The following is a 19122-nucleotide window of genomic DNA, read 5'->3' on the forward strand; positions in this document are numbered from 1 at the left end:
GTAGCTCTGTACTATTCGCTTCCGCGGGCCTTTCTCTCGTGACGCAGCACCGCTCCGCGAATTTCCCCCCCATACCCCCCCGCGCGGAATATCCGTCCCGCGACGATGACAAAAACCGCGCAACGATGTTTAGATTTTAGTTCGTGGAGTTGTTTTCTGTTTGTTTGTTTGTTACGCATCCAAAAACAACTTTTCGCCACGAGGCAGGGATCGATGATTGGCAAGCTCCGTCCTGAAGGAGTCCCCCCAATCTCAGGACGCTTCGCACATAAACGACGAACCCACACACAGCGCCCCCCCCACCGCCCGATCCCCACTACCCTTCACCTCGCACCAACGCTGTTCGTTCTCTCGCTCTCCAATCCCAGGGCTGGCGTCGCGACAGAGGACGAGGAGGAGGAAGAAGAAACACCCCAACGCGGAGCGGCGGAGATGATCGCCTCGCAACCAAATGTTGTGCCCGTGGGTCGCGCGCTCGCGACTCAATCCAAAGTGCCCCCCCCCCCGTCGCTGGCCACGATACAAACCCCGCCGCCCATCTCGTCAAGAAAATAAATAAAAGGGGGGGGGGCACGCAAACCCCGCCGTCGTCAGGCCGACGCGCCGGGTCCACCCCCTCGCAGCAGCGGCGGCGGCGGCGGCTTTTTGGCCGGGCCGTAGACCTGTTGCCGTCAGAACGGTGCGAATACCAAATGTGTTCAATTGTTCTTGTCACGACAAAGTTGCTGGAGCACCGTAGGGCAAGTGTTTTTTTTTTGGGGGGGGGGACGGTCACCCGGTATCGCGCGGCGCTCTCGGACGCGCGCTCCCGCGGCCGTCTGGAACGTTCTTTCCTTCCGACGTCAGGAAAGCCACGAGGAGCCACGCGTTTTCAAATCGTCCGCATTGACAAACTAACACCCCGAGAGCTGCTGTTCGTGTTTAGTTTGTGGTCCTTCCCCCGCACTTACGACGAGCACCGTTGGCTACGTACGGCGCGGAAGAAGTTCAACACACAGACACACATGAAGACCGGTGGTCCCGCCGCATTAGTGTCGGAGACGAAAGAACCTGAAATCACTCCCCCCCCCCCCACTCCATCCTCCGCGCCCTCTCTCTGTGTGAAATAAATACACCGTGTTTCTGGACAGCGTCTAAAGATGCGGTCACATTTAGATGCCACGTAAACCTACATTGTATTGTTGTACAGACTCGCACAGAGACCCCATACTCCCATACACATACCCATAGTCCCATACAGAGACCCACAGTCCCATACAGAGACCCACAGTCCCATACAGAGACCCACAGTCCCATACAGAAACCCAGACTACTCAGAGACCCACAGTCCCATACAGAGACCCACAGTCCCATACAGAAACCCACAGACTACTCAGAGACCCACAGTCCCATACAAAAAACCACAGACTACTCAGAGACCCACAGTCCCATACAGAAACCCACAGACTACTCAGAGACCCACAGTCCCATACAGAAACCCACAGACTACTCAGAGACCCACAGTCTCGCACAAATTGGGCTCTTTGGCTGCCCCCCCCCCCTTGGGGATCTTTGGCTGCCCCCTTTGCGAGCAGCCGGTTTAAAAAAAAAAACTAAAATTTGAAACGTATTAATGTAAAATATATTTGATTAAATATGGTCAGGCAACGGGGTCACTGGGAATGTCTTGGCGACGACAAAATGTCCAACAGTCGAACTGTTAAAGGTGAATCTAAGAGAGGGTGGGGGGGGGCTAAATAACCGCAGTTTATTCCATCACCCGTTGTGTTTATTGAATCAGAATGTGCTGCTGTAGTTGTCTTGTTGTATACCCCAGTGCTGTGCTCGTGTACAAGTGTAATAATAAATGTAGCCCTGCGCACGCAACGCGGCTCTCTCAACTATTCTGGTCAAAGACGACAAACAACAACAAATGGCTTCTCCTCCTCCTCTCTTCTTCTCTGAAACTGTTCCCAGCCCCCCCACGCACGAGGCTGAGATTGGTGACGATACTTTGACCCATCATATGACTGCCATCAGCCCCCCCCCGCCGCCGCCGCCGCCAGCTTATCTTATCGGTTCTCGGTGATTCATCCGTCGCCTTATCAGCTCGGAACAACTTTCGCCATTGACTTGCACATCTGATAAGGCCCCCCCCCCGCCTTTTAACACGGGGGGGGGGGGGAGAAATATAAACTCTGCTTGACCGATACAGATTTCCCCCACCAACTGGTATCACACACACGTCCATTGGACATGACCGTCCATCCCTCCCAGCCAGCCAGCCAGCCTTTTTTTTTTGCATCTTCCATAGAGCCCCGTCTCTCGCCACCTTCCGGTTGCCTTCTCTGTACGGCCGAACTGATCTCGGCTTTGCCCATTTCTGTTTCTCAATTCCTCTCCCTCCACCGCATCTCACCCCGCTCCCACCTTCAGAACCTCTCCCCCCCCTCCACTCCATCACCTCTCACCCTCGCTCCCCTCATTACCCGCGCCTCCTCTCCCATTCCCACGCAGATGTGCCGCACGCCTTCTTGGAGTGCCGCAGGTCACCCAGCCAGGAAGCTCGTTTCGAATATCGCGATGTTTGTGGCGACGAGCCGCCCTCGGCGCCTGGCGAAGCGCGCTACGAACCCGCAAGCCCCGAGTTCGGATTCCCCCGCTCCCTCGCGACATCGGCGACGAATATCTGGCAGCAGTCCTGGGGCCTCCTCCTAGGCCGGCTCAGCCTTAAACGTTAGTGCCTGGGTACAGTGTGCACTGGGAAGACAAAGGCGGCCGGGAGACAAAGGCGGCCGTGGTGTTGACCACACCACCGCCCTCCCAACCTCGGATGCCGTGCCGGCCTTCGTTGGTGCTGCTCGCCAACAGCACTTGCCCCGAGCACTTGTCACTCGAAGGCTAACCTGGGGGATCTTTGTCTTTGTAACGGTAGCGTCGGTTCCTGTGGGATTGAGCAATCTCCCCAGTTAACACACCTCAACCACCGCCCGCCGGCGTGTTTGTGCGTATTTGTGTTTGCGCGGAGCGGGTCCACTCAACAAAAACTTTCCCCATCGCCTATTTGTATGCGACGCAGGGCATCTTTGTCTTTGCTTGTGTACGTGCGTGCGCGTGCGAGATGTCTCTGGCCCGGCAGTTCACCTTGGCCACACAAAAGCCAAGCGCGTCGCGTTGCCGGGCACACCTGCGAGCGGTGTCGCGGATTAATACGGCGACGCGCGGTGGACACCGGGGTGAGACGTCAAGAGCCAACGAGATACCGTGCGATCGTGTTCGTTTAGCCCCCAGGAAAAGCCCCCACAAAGTAGTCCCGCACGGCTCCTTGGCGGGAAGGTTCCTGCCACGTTTGTAGACGTGAAGCAGCGTGGGGGGGGGGGGGGGTGTTTGGGGGGGGGGGTGTTTGGGGGGCGATGTTGCTGCTGCTGCTGTGTGCGATCCCGATCGAGTAATTTGCAGCGTAAATTTGTTTTGCAGTATTGGGATGTTGTTGCTTGAGGACAGGTACATTGTGTCTGTGTGTGGTGTGTGTCTGTGTGTGGTATGTGTGCGCGTACGGTGTGTGCGCGCCTGTGTGATGTGTGTGTGTAGCTACGGTAGGAGGCTCGTGAAGGACGCTGCTGCTGGTCACTTGGAGGCTGTCGCCCTCCAACAGCGGCAACGGAGGGCCGAGGAGCGACGCTCAGAACAACGAGCGGAGCGCCGGGCGGCTAAACCGTTGGCACAGTAGGGGGGGCAACAGGCGGTGCGTCGGCCGGTGGTCTCAGTCGGTCAACCCCACGACACCTACAGGGTCTGTCCGGCGACCTGCCAGCGAGCCTTCGACACCTCACGTGGCCTCCAAGTGCACCTGGCCTGGCACGGGCGCCGTGGCGCCGTCTCCGTCACCCGGGTGGCGAACGTCGGGTCGGAGAAAGGAAAAATGTGCGGCGAGGACAATCTCGAGCAATCCTGTGGAGAACCTCCAACTCAACTCGCCTCTCACACGCACACGCACACACACTAAACTATGTTGTATTTTACCAACCAAGGCCCACTTCTGCTGTACCAAGCTAGGCGGCTCTTTTTCTTTTGCTGCCCGTCTGGAACGCTCTTAATTCCGATATTAGGAAGCCACTGGAGACATGCACTTTTAGAAAACTGCTTTTTGCGCGTTTAGTTTGCGGTCCTTCCCCCGCACCTTTCCATCGGCACGATTGTCAACGTACGGTGGCGCAAAAGAAGCTCAACGTACTACGTACGTAGGTGCCGTGTGCGTTGGTCAGTCGTCCCCGAGAGCATGGATCCATCACGTGGACCTTCCCTCCCCACGCATAACGTGGCCTCAGTGCACTTAGTCTGGCACAAGCGCAGTGGTGACACCCCACCCTCCCCCCATTCCTCCCACTTAGCTGCCACTGTTATTGTAGTTGTGCATGAGCGTGCACGCATTTGTCAAGTATTTGTGTGTGTGTGTGTGCGCGTATGTGTGCGTTGGGACTTTTAAAAAGGCAACTGCTGTAAGTGAGCACTTGATTAAAATCTGTATGTTGAACTTCTTTTGGCACCATACGCAGGCAAGCGTGCCTCACGCTGTGCTTGTGTGCGCGTCCCCTCCACCAATTGTACGCTGAAGGCTATACGGGGGACCTTTGTATGATGTGTCTATGTGTATGCATGCGTGAGCGCGCGTGTTCAAGTGGGGAGCGGTAGTGCAGCGGTTAGCGCTACGCTGCGCTTCGAAACCCGGCGAACAGAGAGGTCTATTCCCGCTCACGGCCAACACCGGTGACGATTATCTGAACCGGTCATGGGACTCCCCTAGGTCGACTCGGCTTCAAATGAGTACCTGCTGCGGTGTGTAAACATCGCCACTGGGGAGACAAAGGCGGCCGGGCGTGGTGCTGGCCACCCACCCCCTCGTGTGCCGTTCCAGCCTTCATAGGTGCTCGCTAACAGCACTTGCCCCAAGAGTCTGTCAAGGCTACACGGGGGATCTTTGGCTTTGTGTATGCAAGTGTGTGAGACTCGGTATGTTCCGTGTGACTGTATTGGGGTGTACATGTGTCTACGTAAGTGTGTGTGTGTATGCCACTATGTGTGTGTGTGTATGCCACTATGTGTGTGTGTATGCCACTGTGTGTGTGTGCGTGCCTGTTGCGTGTGAGTGTTGGCAGTCTTGGCCGTAGTCGCCGTGGTAACGGCACCGCTGGGTGTGGCGTTTCCTCCGTCGCGACGTTCCAACGCTGCAAGTCACGGGTTCGCGTCGAGACCCAGGCGGGAATCCTCGAGAGCCGCAGGCATCGATAGACTGCTGCCATGCACACAGAGATCCGTAGACTCGCACAGAGATCCGTAGACTCGCATAGGGTATATTACGGTTTTTTTGTGTTTTACTAAGCGGAGACCCATGGACTCTCTCATAGAGACCCGCAGACTCTCATAGAGATCCGTAGACTCGCACAGAGTTTCGCAGACACGCATAGACCCACAGGCGCGCATAGGGTACACATGGGTTTTAATCAGAGGAGACCCATAGACTCTCAGGAAACCATAGACCCTCATACGGGGCGGGGGGGAGGGCGTTATGTAACCCACAGGTGAACGGAAACGATTCGTGGAAATATTCCAGCGTGGATTTACTTCCCACTCACCCCACCCAAAATGTTGACATCCTCGGGGGGGAGGTTTTCTTCCATTGACAGCGTCCACTTACACTCACGCACACTAAAAAGACAAATAGCTCCCGAATAGTCTTTTATCAGGCTGTCGGGGCAAGTGCTGTTAGCGAGCACCAGTGCATGGGGGGGGGGGGGGGGGGGGCAGCACCACGCCCGGCCGCCTTCGTCCCCCCAGTGGCGATGTTTATTGAATACCGCACCAGGTACTCATTTGAGGCCGAGTCGACCTAGGGGAGGCCCAGGACCTGTTCAGATAATCGCCACTGGGTGTTGGTAGGCCGTGAGCGGGAATCGAACATCGGGGTCGCCGGGTTCGTAGCGCAGCGTAGCGCTAACCACTGTGCCACCGCTCCGCACGCTGACCGAGGTGGTTCAGAGGTCGAGCGAGCCGTTCGCAATCGGAAGGTTGCGAGTTTTAGTTCTGGTTCGGGGGTTGACTCGGCCCATCATCATCCCCCCCCCCACTGTGATCGATACAATTAGTACCCATATACTCAGAGACTCACATATGATGATGAGGATGTTGTTGTTTTTTCGATGAATAGCAAGAATAGTAGATATTTAGAAACAGAACCTTTTAAAAGTCAAATAAACTACTTTGAATTAAGAGTGAAAGTATTCAAAGTTGCTGCTACATTGCGTCCTGGGCAAGTGTTGCAGTGTGCGGGGTGTGGATGTGCAAGTTCAAATTGAGTCGTGACATCTTTATATCAAGGTTGTTTTTACATATCCCATCAGGCATACCGGCCTAATGGGGAGTGCATACATTCAGTAGCATTGGTTCAAACACAAGCAAAACCTCTAGACCAGTTTCCACACTCGGCTGTCTCGTCAGCATAACTCGGCTCGCTTTAACAATTGCGTCAAAACAAGTACAGACTCTGGGACAGGTTTCAGATCTTTAGCCATCTCATCAGCAGGACCATGCTCGCTCGAAGCGATTAGCACGATTGGCTACGTACGGTGCGAAAGAAGTTCAACGTACACACAGTCCTACAAGCAAAAATAAAAAAAAACTCCGGACCGGTTTCGGCTCTCTCATCAGCAGCGCCAACTTTGATGATATTACGACACCGTCTGGCTCCCTGTGAGTCAGAGTGAAGGAACCTGCCTGCCCGTCAAACACGTGGGCGGGGGGGGGGTCCCCTACACCGGCCGAGAGAACATATGGGGGGAGATCCGGGAGGAGGGGTGGGGGGATAGAGGGGAGGGGTGGGGGGAGAGAGGGGAGGGGTGGGGGGAGAGAGGGGAGGGGCTGAGGGGAGAGGGGGGAGGGGCTGGGGGAGAGTCAGAAGGAGGGCTGGGGGGGAGAGTCAGGAGGAGGGCTGGGGGGGGAGAGTCAGGAGGAGGGCTGGGGGGGAGAGAGGGTAGGGGTGGGGGGAGAGAGGGGAGGGGTGGGGGGAGAGAGGGGAGGGGCTGGGGGGAGAGCCGGGAGGAGGGAGGGGAGGGGCGGGGGGGGCTATATTTGTCGCTCGATGATTTTGAGTTGTTTTTTTATCACTGCGGTGTGTGCACAAGGCAGTGACGGTGCCAGCCTCTCGGTGTTTACCCGGAGTCATTCACCACCGGCCAGCGAACGTCACCGACTGTGCGAGCGAGCGAGCGAGCGTGTGCACGACATGCGTAGATTACACACACAGACAAATATTCCCCCCCCACCACCACCCGTATAGCCTGTAACAGACTGTTGGGGCAAATGCTGTTAGAGAGTAGCAGCTATGAAGGCCGGCACGGCACACAGGTGCGAGCTAAGAGCACTTGCCCCAACAGTCTGTCCAGGCTATACGGAGTGGGGGGGTGATCTTTAGGTTGCATAGATTGTAATATGCCACACGCGTTAGGCATGTCGCGCATATCACACAGCACTTGCCCACAATGTTAAGGCTATACGGGGAATATTTTAATTTGATCAATTACACCAACACTCCTATAATGTAGTACAACACATTAACCATTTGTCCATATACACTGTGCATACATTACACACACACACAAAGGTAAAGATCACCCATACGGTGATGCAAACTGCTGTCGCTGTGACGTCACTGCAGGGCTACAATTACACTTTTGAGCACAACTTAAAAAAAAACCCTAAAACTTCCCCGTCAATTTGTGCTCATCACCCTCTCTCCGTCTCTCTCTCTCTCTGTCCGTCTCTCTCTCTCTCTCTCTGTCCGTCTCTCTCTCTCTCTCTGTCCGTCTCTCTCTCTCTCTCTGTCCGTCTCTCTCTCTCTGTCCGTCTCTCTCTCTCTCTCTGTCCGTCTCTCTCTCTCTCTCTGTCCGTCTCTCTCTCTCTCTCTGTCCGTCTCTCTCTCTCTCTGTCCGTCTCTCTCTCTCTCTGTCCGTCTCTCTCTCTCTCTGTCCGTCTCTCTCTCTCTGTCCGTCTCTCTCTCTCCGTCCGTCTCTCTCTCTCTGTCCGTCTCTCTCTGTCCGTCTCTCGCCAACAGAGAGCTTCCGTGGTGGCGGAGTTGGTCTCTAGCGAGGAGACTGCAACACATGCACCACCACCCTAATGCGAAGTCAGTCGAAGAGATTGCGCAACACAGGATGCAGATGCAGACACAAAGACAAAGACTCCTCCCCCCCCCCCGTATAGCCTTGACGGACTGTTGGGGCAAGTGCTGTTGGCTAGTAACAAACCCATGAAGGTCGGCATTGCGCACAACACGATGGGGGACTGGCCAGTCCCGCCTGGTTTGCCGGTGCGACTCGCCGCCGTTCGCTGGACATCTCTGACAAAGCAGGTTCGTAGCTCAACGGATTCTTCACGCAGCCGAAACAAGGATTTTGATTCTGAGGTTCACGCACCGCACCAGGCACTCAGTTGAGGTCAAGTCGACCTGGGTGGGGGAGGTCCCGGACCGGTTCAGATCATCGTCACTGGTGTTTGCCCGCGAGCGGGAATCGAACCTGAGTCACCAGGTTTGCAGTGCAGCGCGCTCACACGCCATACTACCGCTCCACACACACACACACAAAGATAAAGGCAAAGATCCCACTCCTGTATAGCACTAACAGGCAGCTGGGGAAAGTGCCGTGTGCGAGCACCTATGAAGGCCGGCACGGCACACGAGGGGGTTGGGTGTCCAACACCACGCCCGGCCGCCTTTGTCTCCCCAGTAGCAATGTTTACTACACACCGCACCAGGTACCCATTTGAGGCTGAGTCGACCTAGGGGGGGAGGCCCAGGACCGGTTCGGATAATCGTCACCGGCGTTGGCCGTGAGCGCGCTACCCCCCCCCCCCCGCACGTGCACGCGCGCACCCACACACTCGCACCCACGCGCGCACCCACGCGCGCACCTACACACTCGCACCCACGCGCGCACCCACACACTCGCACAAGTAAAGGTGACATGACACCCAAGCCTTCAGCACTTGCACAACTGGACGACAAATGGCTCGCCGCAACAACAAAAAACCCGTCACGCTTCCGCACGGTGACACATTGAGTGGGTGTGGTGAGGTGTGGGTGTGTGTGGTGCGGTGTGTGTGTGTGTGGTGCGGTGTGTGTGTGTGTGTGGTGCGGTGTGTGTGTGTGTGGTGAGGTGTGGGTGTGTGGTGAGGTGTGTGTGTGGTGCTGGTCACCCACCTCCTCGTGTGCCGTAACTCCTCGTTTGTGCCGGACGGCAACGCTGTGGTGAGCAGTGCCGTGGGGGGGGGGAGGGGCAACTTAGATTGGCCATTCCCCTCATGGCGTTTGTAACCACGACAGCGGCCAAATGGGGGCTCTGGACGGGTGCGAGGGGCTGGTAACCCCTCCACCTTCAATTAATCACCACAAAACCACGTCTAAAATATCTAATTAAGCTTGTGCCGGAGGCCCCGGGGGGACAGGTGTCTATGACGTCTCCTGGCCAAACCCCATTTGGCGGAGCCAGGAGACCGAATCCTTACCTTCGGGGCTCCTCCAGAAAAAAAAAACACTACGGGTGGTCATGCGGAATGTTCGAACGCTCACTGCGGAGGAGAGGCTGCCACTCCTCTGTCGGGAGCTGGACCGGTACCACCTGGATCTCTGTGGTATTCAGGAGGTCCAGTGGACCGGCTCTGGCTCCTGCCACCATGAGGGGTGGACAGTCCTCTACTCGGGGCAGCAGACTGCCAAACAACTGGGAGTGGCTCTTCTTCTGAACAAAATAATAAAAGGGGCGTGGGAGCGTGGCGGTGAGGTGTGGGAAGCTGTAAGCCCCAGGCTACTTTGTGCTCGCCTTCCCATCAATCAGAGGCGAGGAGTGGTGGTCGTGGTTACTTATACCCCCACCGAAGACTAACATCTATGGAGGGATGCAGGCAAAGCTGATGAGTCAGATGACTTCTATCACCTCCTGTCACAGGTGCAGGCTAAAGTGGCCCCTCGGGATAGAGTCATCTTGTTGGGCGACTTCAATGCCCGAGTTGGTCATGATGCTGGCACCTGGGCTGGAGTAAATGAAAGGCATGGGCCAGATCAGCTCAGTTTTCAGTTTCATTTATTTGGTATAGCCCTGAGCCATTTGGCTCTTGAATCAGGTGCAACCGCAACAAACAAAAAACATCAACAAGAAAAACATCTTAACCGAGCAGAGCGGCAGCAGCAGACGGCACCTCGAGCCACCACCGAGCGTCCACGAGAAGAGCCCCCGGTCCACGCTCACGAGGAATTGGCGCGCAACAACCCAGGCCATGTTGCTCCATTTAGAAAGTGTTTATTTCGTGAACGGTTTGGTAACACTGGCGCGCAAGCAGTTTAGAAGCTCAATAACAAGGGCACGAGGCTACTAGATTTTTGTGCAGCCCATTGGTATGTAATTACCAATACGCTGTTCTGGAATTGGCACATCCACACATCATGGATGCATGCCAGGTTTAAGCAAGAACATCTGCTGGACTACATAGTGACGGAACAGCGGATGCGGGCCCATGTCCTTGACACCAGGACCTACTGTGGAGCTGATCTGCCCACTTACCATCGACTTGTCATCTGTAAGATGCGCCTGCCATTCTTCCACTCCGGTGGTGGATGTACACCCAGTACCCCATTCAAACCCATAGTGGCCTGGTCTCAGCTAGCTGATGAAAAGGTGCAAGCGAGAATTTAATGATCGTTTGCGGCTGGGGTTGGCATTGTCCCCCAATCATCCTGATGTCGAGGGGAAATGGGTGAGATTTAGGACTATGGCTCATGCAGCTGCAATGTCTGCTTTGGGTACACGGTCCAGACCTCCCCAGAGACCCTGGCTAACAGAGGTGTTCAGGATGGCTGAGAAAAAGCGACAGGCCAAATCTCATTGTCTATAGCAGCCCGCATCAGAGAATGAGGAGGCTTACCGCAGCCTTCGCTCGGAGATTCGGAGAGCAATGAGGCACTGCAAGGATGGGTGGTGGTTGCGGGTTGCTGAGGAGATGGAGTCTGCCTCAATGGCCCGTGATCACAAATCGCTCTTTAACTTCATCAAAAAAGTAACCTGCAGCACCATACCTATTACCATCATGAGGGGAAAGAACGGTGATCCAATCTCCGACCCCCAGGAACAGATTTGCAGATTTGCTGAGCATTTCCGTGAGGCCCTGGGAGAGGGGAAATCCCTCAGCCTAGAAAACAACGTGGGACAAAGTGGGGATGACCCTGCTGAGGCTGCGGCACCTCAAATATTGGAGGAAGTCACCCCCTGTGAGTGGCTGGCTGAGGTGCCATCTGTTGAGGAAGTACTGAAGGTGATTTGGATTCTGAGACCAGGAAATGCACTGGGCAGAGATGATCTCCCAAGCGAAATGCTGAGGGAGGGTGGCGTTTATGCACATACTGCCCTACATGACATCATAACAACAGTCTGGACCACTGGACGGGTTCCACAGGATTGTCCTGGTGGTCCTCTTTAAGAAGGGGGACCGCACAGACTGTAACAACTAAATGGGGCATCTCACTCCTCAGTGTGCCGGAAAAGGTCCTGGCAAGGATTATTCAATATCGCCTTGCTAGGCACGTTGAGGAGATGCTTACGGAGCCCCAATGCAGTTTCAGTAAAGGGCGGTCCTGCACAGATGCCATATTTTCTGACCGTCTGATACAGCAGAGGTGTAGGGAATTCCAACAAAACCTACATCTCTGCTTTATTGACCTGGTTAAAGACGATTTTACCATCAGTAGGCCTGGGCACTGGGTTGTTCTTCGTGCTTTCCGAGTCCCTGACCCTCTGCTCACGATCATTAAGGACCTTCATGATGGTGAGCGGGCCCGGGTAAAACTACGTGACTGGGAGTCGGAGCCATTCCCTGTACATCTTGGGGTTCGACAGGGATGTCCTCTGGCTCCCACATTATTTAACATCTATTTCGACCATCTAGTTCGTGAAGCCTTCAATAGCTGTACCGGAGGAATTTACATCTGGTACAGATACAATGGGAGGCTGATCGATGCCCGGGTGCGGTCAAGAGATGGCTCCCTATTCCTCAACCATGTTATGTATGACGATGATCTGGTAATTGCTGCCCACTCAGAGGAGTTGGAGGCGCTGCTGCTGAACCTGGAGATTACCACCAAAACTAAGCACCTGTCTGGGTATTGTGTACCATCGGACACTCCACCCCCACAACTCCTAATTGGTGATAGGGCAGTTGTGGAGAGAGTGGAGAGTTTCCCATACCTGGGCAGTGTGCTCATGACCGGCTCCGGTTTAATAGCGGAGGTCTCACTCCGAACCAGTCGAGCGGCATTATCTTTTCATCGGTTGCGTAACGCTGTGTGGAAGCTACCTGGTCTGTCGCTCCGCACGAAGCTTCAGGTCTTCTCGGCCACGGTCATCCCCTCCCTTCTCCACGCTTGCGAAACGTGGACCCCCTAATGGAACATCTTCTCCAGTTAGAAACATTTAGGCTGGCCTGCCTACGATCCATCCAGAGTTTAACCAGGCTGGATTGTGCGAGGAGCTCAAAGGGCAATATTGGAGAGACAAAGGCGGCCGGGCATGATGATGGTAACAACCCCCACCCCCCTTCCGTTGTTGTGTGTCTATGGGTCTCTATGATAGTAGAATCTATGGGTCTCTATGATAGTAGAATCTATGGGTCTCTATGATAGTAGAATCTATGGGTCTCTATGATAGTAGAATCTATGGGTCTCTATGATAGTAGAATCTATGGGTCTCTATGATAGTAGAATCTATGGGTCTCTATGATAGTAGAATCTATGGGTCTCTATGATAGTAGAATCTATGGGTCTCTATGATAGTAGAATCTATGGGTCTCTATGATAGTAGAATCCATATATACCCTATGCGAGCCTGTGGGTCTCTATGAGAGTCTACGGATCTCTGTGTGTATGGCTGCAGTCTATCGATCTCTGCGGCTCTCCACGATTATCCCATGGGTCTCGATGTGACCATCACGAGATGTTCGCTAAGAGCACTTGCCCCAACAGCATTTGTAGGCTACACGGGGGACCTTTGACGTCGTAAATGTGGGAGTGAGTGCCTACTCGCAGCCGACAAATTATTGACAGTCAGCCATCCCATAACACCTGGGGGGGGGGAGGGGGTCTGTCACGGGACACTTCGCGTGACGGCCTCAAAGTGCACCTAGCCTGGCGCAAGCGCCATGGAGGTAAATGCCAACCACAGTGGCATGTGTGTAGGTGTGCCAGGATATGTGCATGATGCGCGCACGCACAAGTGGGGAGTTGTGTCCCGTTCGCGCTCAAGTGGCAGAAGAAAAAAATGTCGAACCGGTTCTGGGCATCGCCTAGGTCGACTCGGCCCGAAACGGTTACCCGGCGTGCATAAACGATCGGCACTGGGGTGACAAAGGTGGCCGGGAGCGGTGCTGGCCACCCACTCGCTCTCGTATGCCACTCGCTAACAGCACTCGCCCAAACAGTCTGTTAAAGGCTACGCACGGGATATTTGGACTTGAGCCACATTATCAGCATGTATTACATTTGCTCAGCTCGTGGGTGTGTGGACGTTGAACTTCTTTCCGCGCCGTGTCTTAGGAGATACGGATGTTAAAATTCATAGCCTCTGGCACTTGAAACCACAAACCAAAACGCCTAACATGAGGTCACTTCATTTAGTCAATACGTTTTTTTTTTACACAAAAATAATACAAACATTTTACAGAATCTCACCTCTCCCCGGTAATAGGGTGGTGGTGCATGTGTGCCACGTTTCTCCGGAATGCTTGAATCACCGAGTGAACGTTGACGTAAATGCAACACGCCGACATATGTTCGTACTTTACTCGAGCCACTCAGCGAATCCATCAATCAATTGCCTCATCGATAACGTCATTAATTCCGTCATTCAGATTTGTTTTAATTTTTTTCGTTCGCTTGTCAATTCATTCATTCACGTAGAAGTTCAACCGATGCATTGTTTCATATTTTCCCTTTGTTACTCATTTATTCCTGCATTCATTCGTTCCTTCCTCCGTGCTTTCATTGAGTTTTTCCACCCCTTTCATTCGTGTGTCCCTTCAACCATTCGTGCAATATTGAGATTTTCCATCCGTTGCTTCTTCTATCCACTCTTTCATTCACTTACCCGTGCATTCTCGCCTTTAACCAGTTGCGTTTCATTCGTATAGCTATCAATTAATTTATTCATACGGCCAACCAATTAATCAACTGACACATTAATCCCAGATTAAGGAAGAGCTTCATGATGGGATTGAGAGCCTCGATGATGCGCGACAATTCGTGATAAAGAATCGATTATTTGCGTTCATTTCTTTTAGCTGGACATCTGTGAAACTACTGGACATCGGTTAAATAAAAAAATAAAAATCTTCACAGCTCCATTGTAAATAAAAAACTATTTCTGAAATTCTGAGTGCGCTGAACGGGGGCACAAACACAGCCAGCAAATATACAGCGCCCGTGACAATCAAAGTGTAAATAGATAAAGAGGTAACAACGCGTCACTTGAAATAAACAAAGGGCATAAAAGTGATTTCTGATGAGAACTTGGAAGGAGAAGAGAGAGGCGGCGATGATGATGATGGGAGGAGGGAAGGAGCAGAGAGAGAGAGAGAGCGAGAAGTGAGGTGAGGTGACCTGCAGTGTGCGAGTGAGCAGATATGGTGAGCGAGTGGGTGATAAGGTGAGTGGGTGAATGGGTCATGTAGCCCGCATGCCCAGCCACCGCATGCCAAAAAATCAGCTTCTATTTGGCCGGATCAAGAGGGCCAAACCGGAGCGACGGGACTAGAGAAGAGATAGAGGCTGATTCGGTACAGGAGGATGTGCAGTTGAGTGGAAATGCCGATGACCGGTACCAGCGGTGTCAAGACCGGCCTCTGTGGATGCGGCGGCTCGTGAAAGACGCTACTGGACAGTGCCAGGCTAGGTGCACGCTGAGGCTACTGAGTGGTGGGAGGCAGTCGCCCTCCAACAACAGCGGAGTGCAGAGGAGCGACGCTCACAACAAACGGGCGGAGCGCCGGGCGGCTAAAATGCAGCAAAAGTTGGCACAGTTGATGCATCTTCCATTAATCTCAGTCGGTCAACACATGGCCCCTGGGGGTCTGGCCCGTGACCTATCAGCGAGCCTTCGACACTTCACGTGGCCTCAAAGTGCACATAGCCTGGCACAGGCGCTGTGGTAACGTCACCTGCACTTAGTGGCGATTGACGGCAGTTTTTCAGCGAGTGGGTGAGTGAGTAGGTGAGTGGGTAAGTGAGTGGGCGAGTGAGTGGGCGATTGAGTAGGTGAGGGGGTGAGTGAATGGGCGATTGAGTAGGTGAGTGGGTGAGTGAGTGGGTGAGTGAGTGGGTGAGTGGATGAGCGGGTGAGTGAGCGAGTGATATCTGCAGTGTGATGGTTGAAAACAGTACGGTTGAGAATAAACAGGGTGTCTGGTAAACGGAGTGCTCGACACTCGTGGAGAAGAAGTAAATCAATTATTGAAGGTCAAGAGAATATTAACAATGGCAGTAGCGGTAGAAGAGTGACAGGGAGGCGACGGACTATGTGCGAGCTAAGATTGCTTACTGGCCATATACAGCTCAATAGCTACAAGTTTACAAAGATTCACCCAGGTATAGGTTACACACACACACACACACCTCTATAGGTCTCGACTACATACCCCAAAGTGGTTCGAGCGAAACTCGTACGGCAACTTAATCGAATCGTCGACCGTCATCGATTCTTACAAGTTTGCAATTCGTTTAAAAACTTCACCGTGCACATTCAAAAACGTAAATATTATGGAATCCGCCTTCTTGCCAGCAGCAATGCCACCAGCACCGCCCATTATCATCCTGCCCGGCCTCATCTAAAGTTACAAGTGAACGCAAACACACAGAGCCCAGCAAGCTGTCGGTCATTTGACCATACTTCACCACGCCGGTCAACACCTGTTGTTGTGTCTGACGGGTACCTGGGATTAGCATTCGCCACTGGTGTTTTAAGCCATGGTCTGGAATCCAACTCCGGTATCCGTCTGGGTTCACGGCGCTCTTTCGCTAACCACTGTGCCACCGCTCCCCCCCCATGCAACATTCACAGCCTACTTTGATTAATCGCATCCACTAAATGGGCAAAGGTGTTCCGAGACATACCATGCAGGTTACACTTAAGACTTCTAGAGCCAGTCTAAACACGTTGTATGTTATATTCTTGGTTCTTTCGGTAAAGTCACGTAGAAGGGAATAAGGTGAGTGGGTGACGAAAGCTTTCAATCAAAAACGTTGTATGTTAAATTTTGATTTAAAGCTTTCGTGACTGCAGTAATTCATATTCTTAGTTTTTTCGGTAAAGTCACGTTGAAGAGAAACAACAAAATAACAAAATATATATAAAACAATAAAAAATTCTCAAAATTCTCACCGTTTGAGTTATGGTCGAAACGTCGTGAGAATTTTTTATTGTTTTATATATATTTTGTTATTTTGTTGTTTCTCTTCAACGTGACTTTACCGAAAAAACTAAGAATATAACGTTGTATGTTGTTAAGACAATTTAAATTGAGGTACGAGGAATGTGGAATTTCCACTGCTGGTGCCTAAATTTTAAGGGCCGAGTATAAACACAGCAGCAGCAAGTGACACAGTACTAGCTTAAGGTCTAACAACATGTGGCACTGATGAGAGCCGTGAGGGCGTGAATTGAGCTCAAGTCGCCCGCGGTGCACTGCGCCACCGCTCTTCACAAAGCTAAAGACAAAGATCCCCCATATAGCCTTAACAGACTGTAGGGGCAAGTGGTGTTAGCGAGCACCTATGAAGGCCGGAACGGTACACGAGGGGGTGGGTGGCCAGCAACCACGCCCGACCGGCTTTGTCTCTCCAGTGGCGATATTTTTATCCACCGCACCAGGTACTCATTTGAGGCTGAGTCGACCTAGGGAAGGCCCGGGACCGGTTCAGAAAATCGTCACTGGTGTTGGCCGTGAGCGGGAATCGAACCCGGGTCGCCAGGTTCATAGCGCAGCGCGCTAACCGCTACACTATCGCTCCCCAACCGCTCCTCACACACACACAGGACAAAAGTTCCCATCCGTGTATTGCCTTTAGCAGGCTGTTGGGGCAAGTGCTGTTAACGAGCACCTATGAAGGCCGACACGGCACACGCGAGAGGGTGGCTGGAGTGTGGTCAGACCCACGCCCGGCCGCCTTTGTGTCCCCAGTGCGTGTACACCCACACGGACGAGCATGCACACTCACTCAATGGCAAAAATCAAATTACCTTTCTCCCCACAGCCACAAAAAGGGCGTGTCTCTCCAACCAAGTTTACCCATCAAGTTCAATCCACTGCTAGCCTGTGCGGTGTGTGTGTGTGTGCGCGCACGTGCGCTCTGGTATAAATACACATACAGCATGTGCGACCTGTATCGCGGAAGTGGGGATACAAAGACGGCCGGGCGGAGGGGGTGGGATTGAGTATAATGTCCCAACCAACTCACACACGAGTGCGATACTTAACTAAAAATCAAACATTGATGAATGAATGAGGCCATCAAATTCTTCCAATTCACGCCGTGCCGGTGGGGGGTGGTGGGGGGGGGGGCGGGGTCTTACTTTTGACCATACTTCACCACCACCGTAGCCGCGCGCAACAAACATTTGTCCGATGTAACAGCAGCGACTGCGGGTTCGCACTTGCGATCACCATGTGGCCGCACGGGCAGCGAAGCAACCCGTCCAGTACACTCGCGCAAGACGTCGAAGTTGCGCACAGGCTGTTATCATCATCCAGCGGTGGATTGAGCATGGCTAGGGGGGGGGGGGGAGAGGAGGGGAAGAGCGGCGGGGGGGGGGGGCTACAAAACTTTAACCGTGAAACTTACCCGAGAATGAGAACGACTTTGGAATGGTCGCTGGTAACACCGCCACCACCACCAACCACCACCACCACCAACGCCTGTCTCCTCTCACTTCGCCCCTACCGTGTGACTCGGTGCGAAGTTGGGAGCCGAACTTTAACAACGAGACGGGGGGTGGGGAGTTGGGGGGGGGGGTAGTGGAGGGGGTGGGGGTTTGCTGCAGTGAGTGGGGGTGGGGTTTTTAGGGTGGGCGTGGCCTCGCGGCACGCGAAAAGGGGGCGCGGCCCTCGCTCCACGATCACGCCCACAATTGACCAAAGCCACCGCCCACTGGCGATCAGCTGATCCACTCAGTAGGCGGCTTGGGTCCGCCACCTCGTTAATATACGCGAGACCACGCCTCCCCGCACCCTCCAGCCCCCACCCCCGTATCCGGGGAGGAGTCACGGACGGGGTGGGGGGGTGTTGGGGGGGGGTGGAGGGGGGGGTGGAGGAGGGCGAATGGTGGGGGGGGGGATGGTAGTGGTGGGGGGGTGAACACTTGCGATTTGAATTGACGCAAGTGGCCTCTGTAAAACACGCGACTTTGGTGGGAGGGAAGTCCTGCGGTGACGAAAAGACTGCCGTCTGCAACTCCGCGAAGGAGGAGCAAAATACAAACTACGCCGACTTAAGATGTTTTGAAGGGGGGGAAATTGTCAGAGAAAAAAACCCGATGTTGATAATTCAAACTGGATATGAAGCTTTCGTGACCGCAGTAATTATTGTTTGGTTTCTTTCGGTAAAGTCACGTAGAAAGAGATTAAATTAAATTCTAGGATACGACGTTTCGATTGCAACGCAAGCAACCATCATCAGGAATAAATTAATGAGAAAACAAACCGAGTAAACTTGGAAATATAATGCAATACAACACAGAGAGTCGGCCAACACAACAGTCAACACCCCTCCTGGCTGATTACGTTCCTCCAAAGATTGCTAAATTTGAGAGAGAGAGAGAGACAAAACATAGACACACAAGCGGAGAGAGAGAGACTCACACAGAGACAAAACAGAGAAAGACACACACATAGGCACACAGAAAGACAACGTCTCTGTGTCAAGGCCTTAAATAGAGAGAGAGAGAAGGGGGTGCAGAGGGGGAATTGTGTGGAGTTCCTGCCCAGGAGAGAATGGACCGATAAACAAGCACGGAACAAGCACGGTTGAAATCAAACTTAGTAAAAGCATGTTGCATT

The 19122-nt window shown here is 53.4% G+C and overlaps 1 protein-coding gene across 4 annotated transcripts in view; it reads right to left on the minus strand.

Moving 5' to 3' along the window:
* Window positions 1-18052, minus strand: part of ELOVL7 (ELOVL fatty acid elongase 7) — a 46281-nt gene extending 28229 nt beyond the window's left edge. For 2 of the 4 annotated variants that reach the window (XM_076073967.1, XM_032970650.2), the window contains exon 1: window positions 17909-18052. The gene's annotated coding sequence lies outside the window, so the exon portion shown is untranslated. Of the gene's footprint in view, window positions 1-5112; window positions 5262-9232; window positions 9320-17908 lie in introns of those variants that run through there. The other 2 variants (XM_076073968.1, XM_076073969.1) reach the window with 2 other exon arrangements.
* Between the last annotated feature and the right edge of the window lie 1070 nt (window positions 18053-19122).

Source organism: Petromyzon marinus, chromosome 44, assembly GCF_048934315.1.
Source record: "Petromyzon marinus isolate PM22_M1 ecotype Great Lakes invasive population chromosome 44, UKy_Petmar_22M1.pri1.0, whole genome shotgun sequence".
Lineage (NCBI taxonomy): Eukaryota > Metazoa > Chordata > Hyperoartia > Petromyzontiformes > Petromyzontidae > Petromyzon > Petromyzon marinus.